General features: G+C 36.3%; 1 long non-coding RNA gene across 3 annotated transcripts in view; it reads left to right on the top strand.

Moving 5' to 3' along the window:
* LOC307191396 overlaps positions 1–24,239 on the top strand; it is a 646,337-nt gene that overhangs the window by 243,206 nt on the left and 378,892 nt on the right. For all 3 annotated transcript variants that reach the window (XR_013829746.1, XR_013829747.1, XR_013829748.1), the window contains exon 3: positions 21,146–21,305. This is a non-coding gene — a long non-coding RNA (uncharacterized lncRNA). The remainder of the gene's footprint in view (positions 1–21,145; positions 21,306–24,239) is intronic.

The following is a 24,239-nucleotide window of genomic DNA, read 5'->3' on the forward strand; positions in this document are numbered from 1 at the left end:
TAATTGATTTGTATATTTTTTGCCTCTGAGTCCTGTTCTATTTTTCTATGTATTATGCATGTCTTGATCTGTTTGCTGAATGCCCAAATCTATCTTTCTGTTTGATTTCTAATAATTTTACTGGGAAATATTTGGTGTTGGCCTGGGTGTTTATCCAGGTACATAGTGTGTCATTTCAGGACATTTATTCTTCATTTAATGTCTTTTTTTAAACTGTCACAGATAATTTTCTTAATTAAACTTTTGAATATTACTGTATTCCCTTATCTTGGTCTTCTTTTCAGGGATTCAAATACATGTTGGATTTCCTTCTCTTCTATGTCTATCTGCTTCTCTCCAGACCTTTCTTCTCTTTTTCAATATCTGTTTTATTTTATTCACATTTAACTTAAAAAAATACTCTGTTACTGATCATTCTGTAGTGTCTACTTTCTGCTGTGGCTCTTATAACTTTGTCTTTATTTCTAGAATTGTACTTTTTTCAGTTTTTTCTTGAATTCTACATATACTTCTATTTTCTCGTTCTTTTTCCTATGAATTCTCCCATTTCTGTTTTATGTTCTTTCATAACTGCTGTTGCTTCCTGAAGGAGTGTTTTTTTAAAAGTTCACTTGGGAATGTTATGTTAAAATTTTCATCTGCTTCAAAACAAAAGTTTTTGATGAGTTTTCGTTAGTTGTTGAAAAATTTAGTTACGCATTTTCATCCTTTGCTTGTATGGAGCCAGACCAAATTTATTTTATGTTATGTATTTTGAATCAGATGGATTTTCCTGAACTAGTGATAGGAGATTATTTTAGGTGGATTTAATCAGAAAAGGACTTTCCAGGTTTCATTATTCAAGGCTTCTCCCCTCTGCAGCCTGGGTCAGGTATTGAAAATATAGCCCCTCTTTCTGGGTGCCACGTCTCCTCTCAGCCTTTGACTTAACAAGGCGAGGGGTTCACTTCACCAGTTGTTTGGCATCACCCATGAAGATTTTCTCTCTTCCCTGCTTTCACTGCCTCAGCAGTTCTGTTCTGTTTATTCAGGAGGCTGCTCTACAAGTTTCCTTTTAGTGTAAGGCTCTCTCCTTCTGGAACTGGTTATTTGTGGGAAATTTCTGAAATCTTTCTGGTCCAAGACCTAGAACTTCCTGTTTTATCCTGATGCCCATTTGCCTCTTTCTCTGGTTCTGTTCTGGTTGGTTGTATCTTAGGTAGTATTTACCCAGAATCTGGAGTTTATTTATATTCTATGTTTTCTAGTTTGTTTTTTGTTTGACCAACTTATTGCATTTCCCATTCGTGTGAGGTTCTGTCTATCTCGGGTTGAATATTTGCTGATGATTTTTTTGATCTTTAACCACCTTTTACAACCCTAACTTTTCATTAGTCTCTCTACATATGTTAACTTTATACTTCCTTTTCTACCCTTATGTTTTCTGATTGTTCTGTCTTAGGTCCCCCAGTCAATTTTGCTATTTTGAGGAGTTTCTGGCCGTGCTTACAGATATCTAGTGAATTTTGGATTTTTCTCTGTCTCCTACTTTTGCTAAAAGATAATAATTTTTCAACTTTATTATTGCCTTTGCTCCATGTGAATTTTAGGAGGAGAACTGGAAAGATTTGATACTAGAAGGCTATCATATATCTTTTGGAACCAAAATTCTTGACTTCAACTTCAATAATGAGAGATACAAATATTTATACGATGTGAGTGATGACAAATTGTATACAATCATATTCAAAATCACCAAATTGCCTGTAAACATTCATACATTTGGGTATAGGACTATGGGAAGAGCTACCCACTAATTATTAGTCAACTTTTTACTACTTTTAACTGATGTCCTAAATCTAATCTTCCATTAGTGGCCAAGAACATTCTTTGTATGTAATTTAGCTTTCAGTGTATTCTTTTATTTTAGTGCTTAGAAAATGGCTTGACATGTATATGATCCAGGGGACTTGTTGTGAACTGAATGTTTATGTCCCCTCACAATTTTTATATTGAAATTGTAACGTCCAATATGATGGTATTAGGTTTGGGGGCCTTTGGGAGCCCTCGTGAATGGTATTAGTTCCCTCGTAAGAAGAGACACCAGAGCTTGCTTTCTCTCCTGTACTCTCTCTCTCTCTCTCTCTCTCCCGTGTAAGGATACAACAAAAAAGTGGCCATCAGTAAAAGGGGTTGCAGGCTTTCATCTGACACTGGATCTGCCAACACCTTAATCATGGACTTCCCAGCCTCCAGAACTGTGAGAAATAAATGTTTGCTATTTAAGCTCTCCAGTCTATAGTATTCTACTATAGCAGCTAAAATTGATTAAGACAGGCTTAAACAGCAAGTGGTGAATCTTGTCATCTACTTACAGCCTTTTTATTCTTGCTGCTTGAATTGGTACAAGTCGTTTGACCTTTAGTTCTTTGAAATTTTTATTTAAAAATAAAAAGTTGGGTTTAAGTTGCTCTGTTGTGTCAAATGACATGGATAAAAAATAATCTTAAAATACAATAGTATAGTATTGCAATTATAGAGACACATGTAGACATTAGAGTCAGACAGAACACCTGAGATTCAATCCCCGCTCCATCGTTTACTGTGTGACCTTGGGCAAATTAATTAGCCTCTCTGAGTTCAATTTCCTCATTTGTGAAATGAGGATAATAATGACTATCTCCTGTGTTGTTAAGATGAATGAGATAACAGATATCAGCGTGTGGTAGTGCTTTTGGGCTGTGTGATTTACATCAGTGACAGGGATCTTGGCTTGACTTTCTTTGCACTTTTTAACCATGATGACTTAGACACCATGGACACTGGATCCATTATTTCGAATGTTTATTGAATGCCTTCTAGATGATAAGGTACCATTGTAGATGCTGGTAATATAGCAGTGAATCAAAATCTAAACATTTATAGAGCTTACACTTGTAGGACTATATTTATCAGAGCTTTTCTTGTAAATGTTCTTAAATAAAAAAATATATTTATTGACCCATGTAATTGAAAATCTGAAATTCAGGTACAACTGGATCTGGACCTTCAAGGTATATTATTAGGTTTCTCATTCTCCCATTTTTCAGTTTTTCTCTCTACTAAAATGACTTTGTTTATAGGCTAGTTCTCTCCACATGATTGAAAAGATTGTTGCCAGCAGCTTCAAATGTTTGGGTTCTTATGCTTACTGGCTTTAGAGGAACCTCATAGATGGCCTCTGATCAGCCCTCCTTAGGCCGTATAGCTTCTTTGAAACAATTTCTGGAGTACTTTGCATGACTTGTTCTGGGTGTGGTCCCCTCCCTGCTCCCAGGGTGCAAAAGGGAATGGATAAGTTTGAGTACTTTTTCCATTTCCACCTCATGAAATGGATTTCCAATAGGAAAGCAGGGTTATTGTTGGAGAAAACTTGAGATGGACTGTCAAGCTATTACAGTTTAGTTTAAGTTCTAAACTATGTGTATCAAAGTTAGGCAGTGTAGGTTGGTAGAGTAATTTATTTATTTATTTATTTATTTTTGTGATATGTGGGCCTCTCACTGTTGTGGCCTCTCCCGTTGCAGAGCGCAGGCTCTGGACGCACAGGCTCAGCGGCCATGGCTCACGGGCCCAGCCGCTCCGCGGCATGTGGGATCCTCCCGGACCAGGGCACGAACCCGTGTCCGCTGCACTGGCAGGTGGACTCTCAACCACTGCGCCACCAGAGAAGCCCTAGAGTAATTTATTTATATTAGGACTCAAACTCTTTGTACTAATTTACAGTTGTCAGTGGAGTTCTAGTTATTATACCTTTGTTCTAAAATACCAAGGCTGTCTTTTTATTTTTTTAATTAAAAAACAATTTTTTTTACAAATTTATTTTCATTTTTATTTACGTATTTTTGGCTGTGTTGGGTCTTTGTTGCTGTGTGCGGGCTTTCTCTAGTTGCGGTGAGCAGGGGTTAGTCTTCCGTGTGGTGCACACGCACCACATTCTCATAGGGGTGGCTTCTCTTGTAGCGGAGCATGGGCTCTAGGTGCATGGGCTTCATTAGTTGTGGCACACAGGTTCAGTAGTCGTGGCTGGAGGGCTCCAGAGTGCAGGCTCAGTAGTTGTGGTGCACGGGCTTGGTTGCTCTGTGGCATGTGGGATCTTCCCGGACCAGGGCTTGAACCTGTGTCCCTGCATTGGCAGGCGGATTCTTAACCACTGTGCCACTAGGGAAGTCCCAAGGCTATATTTTTAAATTCAAGATTGAAGAAAGTGGTCAAATAGACATTAAATTAGTGGAGGAAGGAATATGATGAAAAATGAGTGATACTCTTGGACTAATTCATCAGTGTAATTGCTCTTTGTTGGGACCATTATTTTCATAAATCAACATGGTTTTTACAAATGTTTATTGAATGTACCTTTTATATGTGTGGTTTATTTTATTTTATTATTATTATTTTTTTGCGGTACGCGGGCCTCTCACTGTTGTGGCCTCTCCTGTTGTGGAGTACAGGCTCTGGACGTGCAGGCTCAGCGGCCATGGCTCACGGGCCCAGCCGCTCTGCGGCATGTGGGATCTTCCTGGACCAGGGCACGAACCCGTGTCCCCTGCATCGGCAGGCAGACTCTCAACCACTGCGCCACCAGGGAAGCCCTATATGTGTGGTTTATTGAAAGATATTTGAGCCTGGATATTTGTGGCCTATTCCTGGTTGAATAATTAAAATTGTATGACTTTAAATAAGTCAGCTTCTCTGGGTCTTTGATTTATCATCTGCAAGATGTACTGGACCTTTAATTAATTCATTTAGCACATGTCTTGATTACCTATTATATACCTGAAACTGGATGTGCTGGGCATAAAGCAATAAAAAAACCCAGATAATGTCCCCAGCTTATTGATATTGATATTACTGTGGGGTTAGAATAATAAATAAGCAAGTAGATGTAAAGTATAATACTGAGTGGTAGTAACTACTCTAAACAAGATAAATATAAGGTCCATGATGACAAGGGCCTTGTCTAGCTTCTGCATTTCTTTTTTTCTTTTTTTTAATACAGCAGCTTTTTATTAGTTATCTATTTTATACATACTAGTGTATATATGTCAATCCCAGTCTCCCAGTTCATCCCCCCTGCCACTTTCCTCCCTTGGTGTCCATATGTTTGTTCTCTACATCTGTGTCTCTATTTCTGCCTTGCAAACCAGTTCATCTGTACTATTTTTCTAGCTTCCACATATATGTGTTAATATATGACATTTTTCCCTTTCTGTCTTACCTCTTGGACATCTGTATGTCTTCTTTGGAGAATTGTCTATTTAGGTCTTCTGCCCTTTTTTTTTTTTTTTTTTGCGGTACGTGGGCCTCTCACTGTTGCGGCCTCCCCCGTTACAGAGCACAGGCTCCGGATGCGCAGCCTCAGCGGCCGTGGCTCACGGGCCCAGCCGCTCCGTGGCATGTGGGATCTTCCCGGACTGGGGCACGAACCCATGTCCCCTGCATAGGCAGGCAGACTCTCAACCACTGCGCCACCAGGGAAGCCCTTCTGCCCATTTTTTGATTGGGTTGTTTGTTTTTTTAATATTGAGCTGCATGAGCTGTTTATATATTTTGGAGTTTAATCCTTTGTCCATTGATTTATTCGCAAATATTTTCTCCTATTCTGAGGGTTGCCTTTCGTCTTGTTTATACTTTCCTTTGCTATGCAAAAGGTTTTAAGTTTCATTAGGTCCCATTTGTTTATTTTTGTTTTATTTCCATTACTGTAGAAGGTGGGTCACAAAAGATCTTGCTGTGATTTATGTCAAAGACTGTTCTTCCTATGTTTTCCTCTAAGAGTTTTAGAGTGTCCGGTCTCACATTCAGGTCTTTAATCCATTTTGAGTTTATTTTTGTGTATGGTGTTAGGGAGTGTTCTAATTTCATTGTTTTACATGTAGCTGTCCAGTTTTCCCAGCACCACTTATTGAAGAGACTGTCTTTTCTGCATTGTATATCCTTGCCTCCCTTGTCATAGATTAGTTGACCATAGGTATGTGGGTTTATCTCTGGGCTTTCTATCATGTTCCACTGATCTATATTTCTGTTTTTGTGCCAGTACCATATTGTCTTGATTACTGTAGCTTTGTAGTATAGTCTGAAGTCAGGGAGTCTGATTCCTCTAGCGCCATTTTTTTCCCCTCAAGGTTGCTTTGGCTATTCGGGGTCTTTTGTGTTTCCGCACAAATTGTGAAATTTTTTGTTCTAGTTCTGTAAAAAATGCCATTGGTAATTTGATAGGCATTGCATTGAATCTGTAGATTGCTTTGGGTAGTATAGTCATTTTCACAATGTTGATTCTTCTAATCCAAGAACATGGTGTACCTCACCATCTGTTTGTGTCATCTTTGATTTCTTTCATCAGTGTCTTATAGTTTTCTGAGTACAGGTCTTTTACCTCCTTAGGTAGGTTTATTCGTAGGTGTTTTATTCTTTTTGTTGCAGTAGTGAATGGGATTGTTTCCTTAATTTCTCTTTATGATCTCTCTTTGTTAGTGTGTAGGAATGCAAGAGATTTCTGTGCATTAATTTTGTATCCTGCAACTTTACCAGATTCATTGATTAGCTCTAGTAGTTTTCTGGTGGCGTCTTTAGGATTTTCTATTTATAGTATCATGTCATCTGCAAACAGTGACAGTTTTACTTCTTCTTTTCCAATTTGTATTCCTTTTCTTTCTTTTTCTTCTCTGATTGCCATGGCTAGGACTTCCAAAACTATGTTGAATAATTGAGGAGAGTGGACATCCTTGTCTTGTTCCTGATCTTAGAGGAAATGCTTTCAGTTTTTCACCATTGAGAATGATGTTTGTCATATATGGCCTTTATTATGTTGAGGCAGGTTTCCTCTATGCCCACTTTCTGGGGAGTTTTTATCATAAATGGGTGTTGAATTTTGTCAAAAGCTTTTTCTGCATCTATTGATATGATCATATGGTTTTTATTTTTCAGTTTGTTAATATGGTGTATCACATTGATTGATTTGCATATATTGAAGAATCCTTGCATCTCTGGGATAAATCTCACTTGATCATGGTGTATGATCCTTTTAATGTGTTGTTGGATTCTGTTTGCTAGTATTTTGTTGAGGAGTTTTGCATCTATATTCATCAGTGATATTGGTCTGTAATTTTTTTTTTTTGGTCGTATCTTTTTCTGGTTTTGGTACCAAGGTGATGGTGGCCTCATAGAATGAGTTTGGAGTGTTCCTTCCTCTGAAATTTTTTTTGGAAGAGTTTGAGAAGGATGGGTGTTAGCTCTTCTCTAAATGTTTGATAGAATTCACCTGTGAAGCCCTCTGGTCCTGAACTTTCGTTTGTTGGAAGATTTTTAATCACAGTTTCAATTTCATTACTTGTGATTGGTCTTTTCATATTTTCTATTTCTTCCTGGTTCAGTCTTGGAAAATTGTACCTTTCCAAGAATTTGTCCATTTCTTCCAGGTTGTCCATTTTATTGGCATAGAGTTGCTTATAGTAGTCTATTATGATGCTTTGTATTTCTGCGGTGTCTGTTGTAACTACTCCTTTTGCATTTCTAATTCTGTTGATTTGAGTTCTCCCTCTTTTTCTTGATGAGTCTGGCTAAAGGTTTATCAATTTTGTTTATCTTCTTAGAGAACCAGCTTTTAGTTTTATTGATCTTTGCTATTGTTTTTTTTTTGTTTCTATTGCATTTATTTCTGCTCTGACCTTTATGATTTCTTTCCTTCTAGTAACTTTGGGTTTTGTTTGTTCTTCTTTCTCTAGTTTGTTTAAGTGTAAGGTTAGATTGTTTGAGATTTTTCTTGTGTCTTGAGGTAGAATTGTATTGCTATAAACTTCCCACTTAGAACTGCTTTTGCTGCATCCTATAGGTTTTGGATCATCGTGTTTTCATTGTCATTTGTCTCTAGGTATTTTTTGATTTCCTCCTTGATTTCTTCAGTGATCTCTTGGTTATTTAGTAATGTATTGTTTAGCCTCCATGTGCTTATGTTTTTTACATTTTTTCCCTGGAATTTATTTCTAATCTCATAGCATTGTGGTCAGAAAAGATGCTTGATATGATTTCAATTTTCTTAAATTTACCGAGGCTTGATTTGTGACCCCGGTTGTGATCTATCTTGGAGAATGTTCCATGAACACTTGAGAAGAAAGTGTAATCTGCAGTTTTCACATGGAATGTCCTATAAATATCAATTAAATCTATCTGGTCTATTGTGTCATTTAAAGCTCGTGTTTCCTTATTAATTTTCTGTGTGGATGATCTGTCCATTGGTGTAAGTGAGGTGTTAAAGTCTCCCACTATTATTGTGTTACTGTCGATTTCCTATTTTATAGTTGTTAGCATTTGCCTTATGTAATGAGGTGCTCCTATGTTGGGTGTGTATATATTTATAATTGTTATATCTTCTTCTTGGATTGATCCCTTGAGCATTTTGTAGTGTCCTTCCTTGTCTCTTGTAACATTCTTTATTTTAAAGTTTATTTTACCTGACATGAATATTGCTACTCCAGCTTTCTTTTGATTTCCATTTGCCTGGAATATCTTTTTCCATCACCTCACTTTCAGTCTGTATGTGTCCCTATGTCTGAAGTGCGTGTCTTGTAGACAGCATATATATGGGTCTTGTTTTTGTATTCATTCAGTGAGCCTGTGTCTTTTGGTTGGAGCATTTAATCCATTCACATTTAAGGTAATTATCGATATGTATGTTCCTATTACCATTTTCTTAATTGTTTTGGGTTTGTTTTTGTAAGTCCTTTTCTTCTCTTGTGTTTCCCACTTAGAAAAGTTCCTTTAGCATTCATTGTAGAGCTGGTTTGGTGATGCTGAATTCTCTTAGCTTTCGCTTGTCTGTAAAGCTTTTGATTTCTCCCTCGAATCTAGCTTCTGCATTCTATATCCCTAGCGCCTAGGACAGTGCCAGGCCATAAGAATGCTCAATAAACATTTGCTGACTAAATGAATGAATACACAAATTGAATCGCTTGCAAATCACCTACACTTATTATCATGGATGAGTTCATTGCAGAGATTCAGGGACTTCAGAACAAAGAAATCCAGTGAAAACTCCTACTTGTTTGAAAACAAGAAGCCCATTTGTGTTGGTTAAATTTTAATGCATCCAGTTAGCTACGCTATGTACCCAGTTGTTTGTTCAAACACTAGTCTAGATTTTTCTGTGAAGATGTAATTAGCATCTTGTAATTTTGCAGATATAATTAGCACCTAAAATCTGTTGAGTTTAAATGAAGGAGACCACTTTTGATGAGTGGGCCTCATCCAATCAGTTGAAGTTCTTAGGAATAAAAACTGAGATTTCCTCAAGAAGAAGGAATTGTGCCTCAAGACTGTAACACAGAAATGCTCCCTGAATATCCAGCCAGCGAGGCTGCTCTACAGATTTGTGACTCAAGACTGCACCATCAACTCCTGTCTGAGGTACCAGCCAGCTGACCTGATATACACATTTGCCAGCCCACACAATCTTGTGAGCCAATTCCTTAAAATCTATCTGTCTGTGTATCTCCTATTTTTGTGGAGAACTTTGACTGATACACTAATAAAATTATTTTAACAACTGTTTAACTTCCTTGAATTCAATACATTGTTTGTGTATAGAGTTTTTTAGGAAAAAATCTAGTTTTCTTGAAATTCTGAGACTTTCCTCATACTTGGTTAGTTTCCTCTGCTAAAGTGGAGGTAGTTGAAAACAAATAGAAATGTTAATGTAAGATGTAACAGGGTTAACCATGAGGCTCGTTGTGTCTTGGCTATCTCCACACTATGTTCATCTCTCCGTTTATTAATATTTTGGATCTGTATCAGCGTTACATATAAGCTTATGCGAAGTATCACAGAGGCAGAAGGGGTTCTTTGATCCAAATGTAAGCCAACTTTGGGGTATGGGAGAAGGTAGAGCTATGGAGATGGAGGAGTCATGCTTTGCTAGAATCTTCTTGGGTATGAAGAGGGTGAGCAAGAGCATATGTAATATAAATTTTGTCATATATTATACTTAAATCTTTTATCAAGAATATATATATATGTTGCTCTTTTATCAAGTATCAATATATAGTTCTTTTATCAAGAGCTATAATGTAGAGGAAGCTAACTATAGTATATTTCAAAATTTATATTGCATATGTTCTTGCTCACCTTCTCCCAATGTTTAACACTCAAATAGATGCCAGAAAGTAATCATCAAAATGGCAGAACTTAAAGATGGATGTGGGAGAAAATTGGAATATAACCAAGTCCTAAAATTATTCTTTCAATACAGTTTTTCGTAGGCGAAACAGGGAATCTTAAAAAAACAGTAAGATTTTCTAAAAGAGAAATAAATTTAAAACTTCTGACTCCAGACATTGAAAAAGACTTTGAAAGGTTATCTCTTGCATTCTTTTACCTCTGGGCAGGTTGTGTGCTTTGAGCCACGTTTTAAAGCCCTCTCACATGCAGCAAGAGTGCACAACTCTCATTAGCTATCCATTTTAGTATTAAATGATTTTACTATCAAGAATTCTTACCTTTATCTAACGTAATTTTTCTCTTGTTCTGGTCCAAATTGGAGTTGGAGAGTAGCTGGTGATTATTCCTTGTGTGAGAGCCCTTCATGTATTTATAGATTGTTATTAAATTGTCCCAAATCAACCTTTAATCTTCAAACTGAATAATATCCATTTTCTTGACCTCCTTTAATAGATCTTTTTCCAAACCCTTCAATCACCATTTGTAGCTTTCTGCTAAACCGGCTCTATTTTTTTTCCTCCCTGTTTACTTGTAGATCACAGAGCCAGAGAGGATATTTTTGGAAGAGTAGGAGTTTGATAAAAGGATTTCATCCTTTGTATTTATGTATATGTGCACCTTTCTTTATATAATAGATATTTAAAATAACATATTTTTGCAAGTCAAATGATATTTTAATACTCCTAGCAAGTTTACCTTTTAAAGGTTATAAGTAAATCTCTTTTAAACTGAACACCTTTGTTAGGTAAATACATAAAGAGAGAGAGTTTCTTAAATTCAGATTTTTATATTTACATCAAGCTTTCCTAAAGTAGAGGCCATTTCTATTATTATAACAGCGTTGTCTTTTTGTTCCATAGCAATTCAGTAACCAATTTCTGATTGTGAAGTATTATGTTTTAGGTCTGCTTTTTTTTTTTTTTTAACATCTTTATTGGGGTATAATTGCTTTACAATGGTGTGTTAGTTTCTGCTTTATAACAAAGTGAATCAGTCATACATAAACATATGTTCCCATATGTCTTCCCTCTTGCGTCTCCCTCCCTCCCACCCTCCCTATCCCACCCCTCCAGGCTGTCACAAAGCACCGAGCCAATATCCCTGTGCCATGCGGCTGCTTCCCACTAGCTATCTACCTTACTACGTTTGTTAGTGTGTATATGTCCATGACTCTCTCTCGCCCTGTCACAGCTCACCCTTCCCCCTCCCCATAACCTCAAGTCCGTTCTCTAGGAGGTCTGCGTCTTTATTCCTGCCTTACCCCTAGGTTCTTCATGACATTTTTTTTCTTAAATTCCATATATATGTGTTAGCATACGGTATTTGTCTTTTTCTTTCTGACTTACTTCACTCTGTATGACAGACTCTAGGTCTATCCACCTCATTACAAATAGCTCAATTTCGTTTCTTTTTATGGCTGAGTAATATTCCATTGTATATATGTGCCACATCTTCTTTATCTATTCATCCGATGATGGGCACTTAGGTTGTTTCCATCTCCGGACTATTGTAAATAGAGCTGCAATGAACATTTTGGTACATGACTCCTTTTGAATTTTGGTTTTCTCAGGGTATATGCCCAGTAGTGGGATTGCTGGGTCATATGGTAGTTCTATTTTTAGTTTTTTAAGGAACCTCCATACTGTTCTCCATAGTGGCTGAACCAATTCACATTCCCACCAGCAGTGCAAGAGTGTTCCCTTTACTCCACACCCTCTCCAGCATTTATAGTTTCTAGATTTTTTGATGATGGCCATTCTGACTGGTGTGAGATATCTCATTGTAGTTTTGATTTGCATTTCTCTAATGATTAATGATGTTGAGCATTCTTTCATGTGTTTGTTGGCAGTCTGTATATCTTCTTTGGAGAAATGTCTATTTAGGTCTTCTGCCCATTTTTGGATTGGTAGGTCTGCTTTTGAGTACTACATTTGCACTATCAGTCCGCATTTATTTGGCACCTATATTAAAGATATTTATAAAAACATGAAAAATAAATCATACTCTGTTCTTAAAGAGATTGCAGTCTAGAGGGAGAGATAGAATGCATGCAAATAATTAAAATATAAATTGGGAAGAATGTAAGTATAATAAGTTTGGACCACAGAGAGATTATCTGGAAACAAGGAAGATTTTTGAAAGAGGTTGCGTTTGCTAGGGGATGTCTTGCAGGTGGTGTAACTTTTGTACAGGTAGAAATAAGGAAGGATCATTACTAGCAGAAGGAACTATCTGAAAAGTGCAATGGGACTGAAGAGTGGTCAGTGAAGAATCAATTAAAAGAAGAAAGAGCCAAAAGGGAGTTTGGGAGATGGAGTGATTATTGCCTTGGTTTTTTTTTAAACTATGAAAATGTATTACTATTGTATGAAAATAAGGGAAAGAGGGAGAGGGGAAAGTAAAAGAATACATGGCTGGCTGGCATCCTGTAATGAACTAGAAGTAGGAGCAAAACCTGCTAAATAATGTCCAATAATCATTCATCTTCCCTCTACCAGCTCCTCTGGTAAGGAATGTGAATTCAAAGGTAAGGGTTTCCTTTAAAGAAGATGGTGGTTAACATTACATTTGTTTTTTGGCTACCCAGAATCTAATCACCATTCCTATTTTGGGGGAAGTCCCTATTATGAGGTATTAGTTGGAGGCTGAGGTCTGTTTTCCACTATGAAAACCAAAGAGGGGCAGACATTTCTTCTCACCAGTTGAAGCCAGAGACACATGGCCTTGACTCAGCCAATTTTAAGCTCCCATGATTTTTTTTTAACTTTAGGGATTAACAGAATGATGTAGTGACATAAAGCAAACTATCATGTTAACAATGTATCCAGGTGGGGCAGTGAGGAGTGTCCAGTGGCATGGCATCAATGGCTGAGTCCTCCCCTGACTCTTCTCAAAACGTGATCTTGACTATATTCCCCACTTTCTGGCCTTCTTTGATTCTTCCCAATTTCCTGAACTTGTTTCTTTAGCTTTCCACCTGATTTTGAGGACTTCTGATATTCTGTGTACAATACTGTTTCTGCTTAAGTTAGCCCAAGTCAGTTTTGGTGGCTTACAATCTAGAATCATGACTGAAACAAATATTAACCTAGAATCTTCACACAGAATGGAGTGAAGTGGGTAGAGATGACACGCCAGAATATTTAGTAGGCATCTACCATTGTCTAGGTAAGAAGGTTCATCGTCCAAGTGACACCAGTTGAATGATGACAGTGGCAATCAGAATAGAGAGGAGGGGCTGCATGTAGGAGATATGATACTGGGTTGGATATGAGGTTGAACAGCCTGCATTATATGTTACTATTTCATTACCAAGGTTGATTATGCCTGATCTGGCTGGTTAGGTGAACATCTCACCTCTTTTTCTGTAGAACGTGTACTTCTTTCTGAAGATCTGAGGTGAAGAGGATGCCTTTTTTTAGTTGAAAGAGGATTTTAATTTTCAATCAAGGTTGATTGATACATCAGTTCATTGCAACTAATTGAAGTGAAGAAGAATGTAGGGTTGGAGAATGAAAAATGATTGCAAAGTTTAAGGTGAAGTGATTGGTTAAGCAACGGTATCATTAACTGAAATGGGGACATTGAAGGAGGAGCTAGTAGAGGGAAGGTGAATGATAATTGGACATTATTTAGCTAGCTTTGCTCCTAGTTCTAGTTCATTACTGGATGCCAGCTATCCATGTATTCTTTTCCTTTTTTTCCTCCTCCTCCCTCCCTCCTCCCCTCCTCCTTCCCTCCCTCCCTTCTCTTCATACACTAGTAATACATTTTCATAGTTTAAAAAAATCAAGCAATCCAAAAGCACATACAATCATATGTTGCCTGTGTTCTCCTGGACCATTGAGAGCTGGACAAAGGATCTAAAACTTTACCCCATGCAATGTTTCCACCGCTTTCAATAAGATTTCTCTGGATGCCCGGGGGCTTCTTTTTGTCTTACTCTTCTTATTGTCACTTTATTTTCAGGGATCTTCTTTACACATGACTATTTTATGTTGTATTTCCCAGAGGTTACATAAGCCCCGTTTACTGTTTTTCTTTCTTCTTTTTTACAATAGCTTGCCCACATAGAACATTTATGCTATGTCAGATTTCTCTGGATGATGTACATCACCTGTAAGGATCCCTTTGAGCAATGCTACGAACATCTCAGAATCTCATTTTAGAGATTCTCTCTTCTCTAAAGTATTTCTTAATCACTTCACCCTCCTCTGTCTCTCATCTTTCTTGGATTCTTTCTTCTCATTCCTCACTCTCTCTCATCTGTTCTGCCACCTCCTGCCTCCTCTGGAATATTGCTCTCCTGGGTCATGCACAGGGATATTGCCCCATTCTTTGAAACCTTGTTATAAACCAACATCCATTCTCTGGGTTTTGCTATTTATTTCAAGTGCTTATCAGGTTATTGTTCCAAGAATAATTGCTTTCTCTGTAAAACAAATCCTTTTGCTAGCTACTAGTTATTTCTCTTCTTGTCACATACACTACACAGAGGTGCTATCTATTCATATCTACATATGACAGAAACTGAGTCCTCATATATATATATCCATAGAGTATGTGCAATATTTGCATATGTGTCTTAAAAAATAAATTGGCTCATACTATACATAGTCTATGGTATAAATATCTCATTAAATCAGTATACATATATCTTCTTTTTATTATAAATGTACAACACATTTTTGACCATTTACCTATCAATGGACAATGAAGTTGTTCAGAAGTTTTCATTATAATAAGTAATGCTTTAATGACTATTCCTGTACATGTATCATTTTGCCTCTGTGTGTTTCTAATGGTTAGATGACTAGAAATGAAACTACTGTGCCATAAAATTCAACATTTTTAAAAATTTTTATTTTAATTTAATTTTTTTGGCTGCATTGGGTCTTCATTGCTGTGTGCAGGCTTTCTCTAGTTGTGGTGAGCGGGGGCTACTCTTTGTTGTGGTGTGTGGGCTTCTCATTGTGGTGGCTTCTTTTGTTGTGGAGCAGGAGATCTAGGCAAGTGGGCTTCAGTAGTTGCGGCTCATGCGCTCAGTAGTTATGGCTCGTGGGCTCTAGAGTGTAGGCTCAGTAGTTGTGGCTCATGAGCTTAGTTGCTCTGTGGCATGTTCAGTCTTCCTGGAGCAGGGATCAAACCTATGTCCCCTGAATTGGCAAGTGGAATCTTAACCACTGCGCCACCAGGGAAGTCCCAAGATTCAACATTTTGATTAACATACTGCCCTTCAAAAAAGATGTTCCAATTTACAGTTCCACCATAATTTTTTTAGAATTTTTACTTCCTGCACCCTTGCTAACATTGAATCATTTTAATTTTTGTCAATATCTTTGCCAAAAATGGTATCTTGCTTTTATTTTAGCTTGTTTTTTCTTCAGTATTAGTGCAGCTGACCATCTTTTCAGATATTTATTTATTTATTTTTTAGTAAGTTACATGTCCACATCTTTCCATTTTAAATTCAAGTTTTGTCTTTAAAAATTAATTTATAGGAATTCTTCTTCCTTATCATATAATGATATAATGTGTTTGAAAATATTTTCTCACAGTATCCTGTATCTTATACCTTAGTTTCGAGTAGTCTTTAATCTTTTCCTTTTTTGAATCTGGGTTTTACATCTTGTTTAGGAAAGCATTCCTTTCTTTAAGATTGAAAGTGTTTTTAATATATTGTATTATACTTTAGCTTTTGAATCCAGGTGAAATTTATTTTTGTGTATGTTTGACAGAGTAACAGATTTTTTCTGAGCGTGGCTGACCCTATGTATACCATTTATTGGATGTTCTCATATTCAGTGCTTGTTATAGACTGAATGTTTGTGTCCCCTGCAAAATTCATATGTTGACATCCTAACCAACAAGGTTATAGTAGGTGATTAGGTCATGAGGGAAGAGTCCCTGTAAAAATAGGCCCAAGAGAGCTCCCTTGCCCCCTTCCCATGTGAGGTTATAGTGAGAAGACCACTGTCTATGACCCAGGAAGCAGACCGTCACCAGACACTGAATCTGCCCACACCTAGGTCTTGAACTTCTAACCTCCAGAACTATGAGAAATAAATTTCTGTTGCTTAAAAGCTACATAATCGATGGTATTCTATTATAGCACCGTGAATGGACTAAAACACCCCTGGTTTGAAATGCCTTTTTTTCTTCCTTAAATCTTAATTTTCTTTCATTGACCTGTATTTAATAATTCTGGGCTGATACCATTTGATCTTATAACTATACCTTGTAGTGACATATTCTAAGGATTTAGAAACTATGATTTTTTCGTTCAGTGTATTACTTTTACTTAGTTGTTTTAATTTTAATAGCAGTATTACTTAACTTTTTATGTAGGCAAAAAGAAATCAGTATAAAATAAAATAATCTGAATAAAAATTTAATGTTCAATGTGTATTGGAAATAACCATATGAACTCATGATTTTTTATTAATTAAAAATTATATTTTCTAGCTCTGTTCAGGAAAGGGAGAATAAACTACCCCTAGCCGTGAACCTTTTTAGTACTCTGATATGGGTCTCTAAATATAATTCACCACAGATAACAAGGTTCCTTAAAGGCTATGGCAGTTTCTAAGTATGAAATAGGTAATGTAAAAAAGTGAGGCAAGGGACTTCCCTGGTGGTGCAGTGGTTAAGAATCTGCCTGCAATGAAGGGGACACGGGTTCAATCCCTGGTCGGGGAAGATCCCACATGCCGCCGATCGACTAAACCCGTGTGCCACAACTACTGAGCCTGTGCTCTAGAGCCTGTGAGCCACAACTACTGAGCCTGCGTGCCTAGAGCCTGTGCTCCTCAACGAGAGAAGCCACCGCAATGAGAAGCCTGTGCACCGCAAAGAAGAGTAACCCCCACTCGCTACAACTAGAGAAAGCCCATGCGCAGCAACGAAGACCCAACGCAGCCAAAAATAAAATAAATGAATAAACAAATTATAAAAAAAAAAGAAAAGAAAAGTGAGCCAAGGAGATCTTGTTGTACCAAAAAGCAAAGAGGGGGTTTCCCTGGTGGCGCAGTGGTTGAGAGTCCACCTGCCAATGCAGGGGACGTGGGTTTGTGCCCCGGTCCGGGAAGATCCCACATGCCGCGGAGCGGCTAGGCCCGTGAGCCATGGCCGCTGAGCCTGTGCATCCGGAGCCTGTGCTCCGCAGCGGGAGAGGCCACAACAATGAGAGGCCCGCGTACCGCAAAAAAAAAAAAAAAAAAAAAAGCAAAGAGGCTTTCAAGGACTCATGGAGTCTTATCAAAACAGCATAGAAGCCAAGGGCTCCTTGGCTGAAGGTGGACAATTTTATCATTGAAAGAAAAATGGCTATGATTGATTTGAAACGCATGGATACAGTCCATAATGATATCATAAAGAAAACAAAATAAGCCTATTTCTTATCAGCAGAGATGACCATTATACTAACTTTTTAACATATACATTGGTAATTAAAAAGAAAGGATTAAACATTTATTCTTCCATTTATTCTAGCTGGAAATGAATTTCAGAGAAGCCAAAGTGTCTCAGTTAAGAACAGATTTTTTTTTTTTTAAGAATGGCAACTAATCAATGTGGAATAAATAGTACAGTTAGAAAAATCTTTTTTTTTTTTTTTTTTTTTTTCCGGTACGCGGGCCTCTCACTGTTGTGGCTTCTCCCGTTGCGGAGCACAGGCTCCGGACGCGCAGGCTCAGCGGCCATGGCTCACGGGCCCAGCTGCTCCGAGGCATGTGGGATCTTCCCGGACCGGGACACGAACCCGTGTCCCCTTCATCGGCAGGCAGACTCTCAACCACTGCGCCACCAGGGAAGCCCAGAAAAATCTTTTTTAAAAATCCATATTGGAATAATTGATTCAGGCAAAGATTATTAGTGCATGCTAAACCATTAAGTGCGGTGCTGGGAAACTCAAAATTTCATGGTGACAAATTACAAGCCTAAAGATTTCTTTACGGTTGCAAAAGGAAAGAATCTAACTTGGCAGTGGAGTAATCAGGCTCTCCCCACGCAAACCCAATGATCAACTATACCAACACTAGCAGTGGACAACCAGATGTTTTGTATCTCTAAATACGATGCTAAAAGTAGAACCAGTGTCACCTATTAAACATTTCTACTAAAAAAATTAAACCTGAGTCTAAACAAGACTTTACATCTAACTTCTATTTTTCAGGAAATAGTGGGCATAAAAAAAGAAAATGCTAAACAAGACCATGAAAAAAACAGTCAGAAAAATCTCAAACATAGTTCATAACATAGGACAACTTATATAATTTTCCTGTTTTGTTCTTTAAGTCAATGACAAGAAAAGAAAAAGTGTGTCTGTATGTGTATATGTGTGTAGTAATATGAGTCCTACTGTATACTAAAAGAGACAAAATATACAACAACCAAATGCCACATGCAGATACTGCAGGGATCCTGGTTTGAACCTATTAGCAATGAAAATTATCTTTAGGATAATTACGAATATTTGAATATGAACTGAGTAATAGAATTATTATTAATTTTGTTTAATATTATACTTTTATTGTGGTTGTATAGAAAAATATTCCTAGTGTTTAGAAATGCATTCTAAAATACTTTGGACCAGAGTGTCATAAAGTCCTTAATTTTTAAAATATATTACAGTAAATAAATACATAAACAAATATGGTTAAATATTAATTGTTATGTCTAAGTGTTAAGCTTATGGCTATTTATTTTATAGTGTGCCTATATATATCTACTTTTCTTTGTATTTGAAAAATTTTATAATAAGAAGTTGAATAAGTAAAAGAAAATATTATGTATATAACTTATATATCATAAGTTATTTATTTTTAGGATTCAAATAAAAAGGTCTTAAGATATTTAAATTAAGGTTTTATTTTATATATGTGTTTATTATATTGTGTCTTGCTATCCAGTAGTACACCTTTCCATTTATTTAGAATCTTAAAGAAATGTTATTCAGTACTTTTATGGTTTTCTTCATGTAGAACTTGAATATTTCCTCTTAGATGCTTTTCTAAGTATCTTAAGTATATAGTTGCTCTTGTCTAGTTGCAGTTGCTATTGACCAGAAAAGTAATGGCCCATAGGGAAATTGATCTTATTTTTTGGCCATCTTGCTGGACTCTTTAGTGGTAATAGATAGTTTTACAATTTTATATTTTCCTTTCTAATAGTCCCTTTTAATTGTAAAAAGTAAAATGCATACAAAGACCTATATAAAACATAAATATACAGGGCAATGGAATATTATTAATCGATCATAAATATAATCACCTCCCAAATTAAAAAAAAACTGAAAACTTCCAGCACTCCCTGCCTTGTGTCCATTCTATTTCACATGTTTTGACTGATCTACTAGCCATTCTGAAATTTAATTTTCTAGGTCATAATTATTTTGCAATACATTCTTACTTTTTTGAGTTTTATCCAAGAAATTCTGAATTCAAAGAATACCAAGTGTGGTCATCAGCATAAAATAGAGTATTATATCTATAAGATGTTTTATGTAAGCCTTATACAAGCCACAAAGCAAAAAGCTACAGTAGATTCACAAAAGATAAAGAGAAGAGAATCAAAGCATACCACTATGAAAAATCATCAATTCAAGAAGGAAGGCAGCAAGTGAGGAAGAAGGGAACAAGGAAATTACATAACGGCCAGAAAAGAATAAGATGGCAAATAGTAAGTTTTTAACTATAAATAATTACTCTAAATGTAAATTGATTGAATTCTCCAATCAAAAGACATAAAGTGGATGGATGGATAAAAAAACAAGACCCAACTATATGCTGCCTGCAAGAGGCTCACTTCAGCTTTAAGGACACACATAGGCTCAAGGTGAAGAGATGGAAAAAGATATCCCATACAAGTGGAAACCAAAAGAGAGCAGGGATAGCTATACTTTGTCAGACAAAATAGACTTTAAGCCAAAAATGATAACAAGAGTCAAAGACATCATCATATAAAAATAAAGGGGTTAATACATCAAGAAGATATGACATTCATTAATATATATGCATCCAACATTGGAGCACTAACAATATGAAGCAAATACTAACAGCACTGAAAGGACAAATAAACAACAATACAATAATAGTAGGGAACTTCAACATACCACTTTCAACAGCTGGTAGGTTAATCAGACAGAAAATCAACAAGGAAACATTGGACTTGACCCATAATTTAGAGCAAACCTAACAGACTTATACAGAATATTCCATCTACCAGCAGTAGAATACACATTCTTCTTAAGTGCACATGGAACATTCTCTAGGGTAGATTATGTGACAGGTCACAAACAAATCTTAGCGAATTTAAGAAGGTTGAAATCATGTAGCATCTTTTATGTTTTTGATTTTAGCAAACTAAAAATCAATAACAAGAGGAAAGACAAGTACTGTATGATATCACTTATATCACTTATATGTGGAATCAAAAAAAGCCAAACTCATAGAAACAGAGAGTATAGTGGTGGTTACCAGGGGCTGGGGGGAGTGGGGGCAATGGGGAGATGTTGGTCAAATGACTCAAACCTAAGATGCATAAATTCGGGGGATCTAATGTACAATGTGGTGATTATAGTTACTAATACTGTATTGTATACTTGACAGTTGCTAAGAGAATAGACCTTAAATATTTACACCATAAAGAAATGATAATTATGGGATGTGATGGAGGTGTTAACTGATGCTATGGTGGTACTTATTTGCAATATATATGTGTAACAAATTAATAAGTTATACATCTTAAACTTTCAAAATGTTATATGTTACTTATAGCTCAAAAAAAACGGGAAAAAAACATTTGAAGTGAGGACAAAGGTGGAGGATAGAAGGGGAAATTGTCTTCTAAATTTGAACAGTGTCGGCAGTTATTGGGAAAGCAGGATGCCATTTTTTTTTTTTTTTTTTTTTTTAAGATTTGCTGATGGAACAGAAGGATGTTAAAGAAAAATGAAAACAGAGCCGTACTTTCTTACCATATTACCATCCAAAAAGAAATCTATTAAGTGAAATAACAGAAAACTGTGTGCAGTCTAAACTGGAGTTACTGACAAGTATTTAAAGTATCTACAACAGGTATGAAACCCCCAAACCCCAGCAGTGTTTTCATAGGAATTAAAGAAAGGGAGTTGCTGTCTCCCTCCATGATTTTTTGGCCTGCATAAAATGATAAGCACATTTAAGACAGATTTGAGACTAGATCCTGAAACTGTCCAACCCAATTTTATATCTGAAGACAGAAAAAGTGCCACTTGTAGAAAATCAAATGTTCCTTACAGTGCCAGGAAGCTTACTTTTCACCTTCCTGTCCTGAGTTCTGAAGGGTTTGAGGTTGGCATGCACTACTGGCAGGTAGAAGTGAGACACAGGTGACTGGCTGTAAGTGTGTGGAAGGAATCTTTCCCCAGTGATGCTCCTACGTGAGCATCCTCCAAGGATGGCTGCTGGCAGATCCAGCACTACACTAGTCTCTGTGGTACAGGGAATACAGGAAGACTCATATGGGTTGGCATTCTTTTGGATTATGAGTTGGGAGAGGTTTCACTTTATAATATGAATAGATCTCAACATTTATAGCTTCAGTGATACATTTACAGAAAAAATTTAGGCCTTATTTCTCTACTGGGCTTACTTCAAACTCTCTTACAATCTGTAAAATCACAAATGAATGGTGAAGGATCTAGAAGACTATTCACATCTGTTTTATTTTCTTTCTGTGTTCATGAAATTTTTTAAGGATGTATAATCCTGGCTTAATTTGGGGGATAATCTGCTTTCCACAGTTAGGGAGATTTTTTTCTTCAATAAGCCAAAGTAACTAATTTTTTGGTATTTCTGCTTCCATAACTAATTGTAATGTATGTAATACCTATTCTACAGGGATGATATGTGAATCAATTACAAAATGCTTTAGCACTTCCAAAAGGGAGGACCTCAGAATTACCACTTCTTCTTGCCCATCTTGTTTTCTCAATGCCAATAAATGTATTTTATCATATTAAAAAAAGATAGCAAATACAAGACATTTTCTCTCTTGCTTCAGCTTACTTATTAGTTTCATCTGTTGGGAATATATTACATTAATCTACAAATTTTTTTGTTACAGTTATATGACTTTTTCTGTGTGTATATATATATATATACACATATACACATACATATATATATAAAATACATGTATATAGAATATAATTAAGTATACATATATAGTACTAATAAGTTAATTTGAAAAATTATTTTTTTCCTAGAACACGTATTCAGGTTTTGGTATTAATTAGGTGCACTCATGAAAAGATGCTCGACATGCTAATCATTAGAGAAATGCAAATCAAAACCACAATGAGATACCACCTCTCACTGGTCAGAATGGCCATCATCAAAAAATCTACAAACAATAAATGCTGGAGAGAGTGTGGAGAAAAGGGAACCCTCCTGCCCTGTTGGTGGGAATGTAAATTGATACAGCCACTATGGAGAACAGTATTGAGGTATCTTAAAAAACTAAAAATAGAACTACAGTATGACCCAGCAATCCCACTACTGGGCATATACCCTGAGAAAACCATAATGCAAAAAGATACGTGTATCCAAGTGTTCATTGCAGCACTATTTACAATAGCCAAGACATGGAAATAACCTAAAGGTCCATCAACAGAAGAATGGATACAGAAGATGTGGTACATATCTACAATGGAATATTACTCAGCCATAAAAAGGAATGAAACGGAATCATTTGTAGTGATGTGGATGGACCTAGAGTTTGTCATACAGAGTGAAGAGAAAAACAAATACCATATATTAACGCATATATATGGAATCTAGAAAAATGGTACTGATGAACCTAGTGGCAGGGCAAGAATACAGACACAGACATAGTTAATGGACTTGTGGACACAGGCTGGGGAAGGGAGGGTGGGGCGAATTGAGAGAGTAGCATTGACATATATACACTACCATGTGTAAAATAGATAGCTAGTGGGAAGCTGCTTTGTGAGAGACAGATATTCAAAAAATTTTCAACTCAGTGTAGAAAGCTGTAAATATACCACCTTTGAGTATAATTCTCAGATATTTAGCCTCCCTAAAAGTTATGTTTTACTTTCCTAGGACACAAGTATTTTGAACTTAAAATTTTCTTTTTCATTAGTTATTTCCAAAAATAAATCACAGTAAACCACCCACTGTTAGAACAAGTTCATCTGGATTAATCAGATTTAAATGGGAGGCAGAGCTGAGGGACATCTTGTGAATTGTGAAGAGGCTTTGTAATCAAGATGTAAACACTAAGATCTATAGAACTTCTGAAGAACAGGAGAAATCATTATTTTGATGTCCTCCTTTCCAATTTTCTCATCAAAATGCAAACATATGGTACTTAGTATTTCCTAATTATAATTTATTAATCAAGTATTAAAAAGCTGCATTTTAGGAATTTGCAGGCAGTAATGATGAGATATCTTGATGACTTTGGTAACCATATTTTTAAAATTCTGGCCTTGGTCCTATCCTAAAAAAAGAGGGTTTGTACTGTTTAAAGCAATTCAAATTGCTCTATACCAGCAACAATTCTGGAATAGATATATGTACAAATTAAATCTTACGTGGCAATTTTGATTTAAGATTTCTTATTAATTTTATATCTTCTCATCTTTACTAAACATTTAATTTCTGTTACTTATATATAAAATATATGATTAGGTATAAATTTAGTAACTAAATATTGACACTTGGTGAATTTTTGCCTCTGAATTGCTTTCTTATGGTGCTATTTTATCTTTATTTTTTTAAATCTGGGGTCAGATGGATTGGATAGGAAATGTTGGAGATAAGTTAAATGTCATGTAATTGAAATGTTATTCAGTTACTGAGGTCTGCCATCACAAGAAGTGTACAGCTAATGAAACCAAACAACTTAACATGAGTTTTACATACGTGGCAAAAACTTTGCTACATAAAAGCGCTAACTTGCTTGATTACTGCTGGTTCAGTCCAGGTTGAACACAGCTCTTT

The sequence above is a fragment of the Stenella coeruleoalba genome, assembly GCF_951394435.1.
Source record: "Stenella coeruleoalba genome assembly, chromosome: 9".
NCBI classification, from domain to species: domain Eukaryota; kingdom Metazoa; phylum Chordata; class Mammalia; order Artiodactyla; family Delphinidae; genus Stenella; species Stenella coeruleoalba.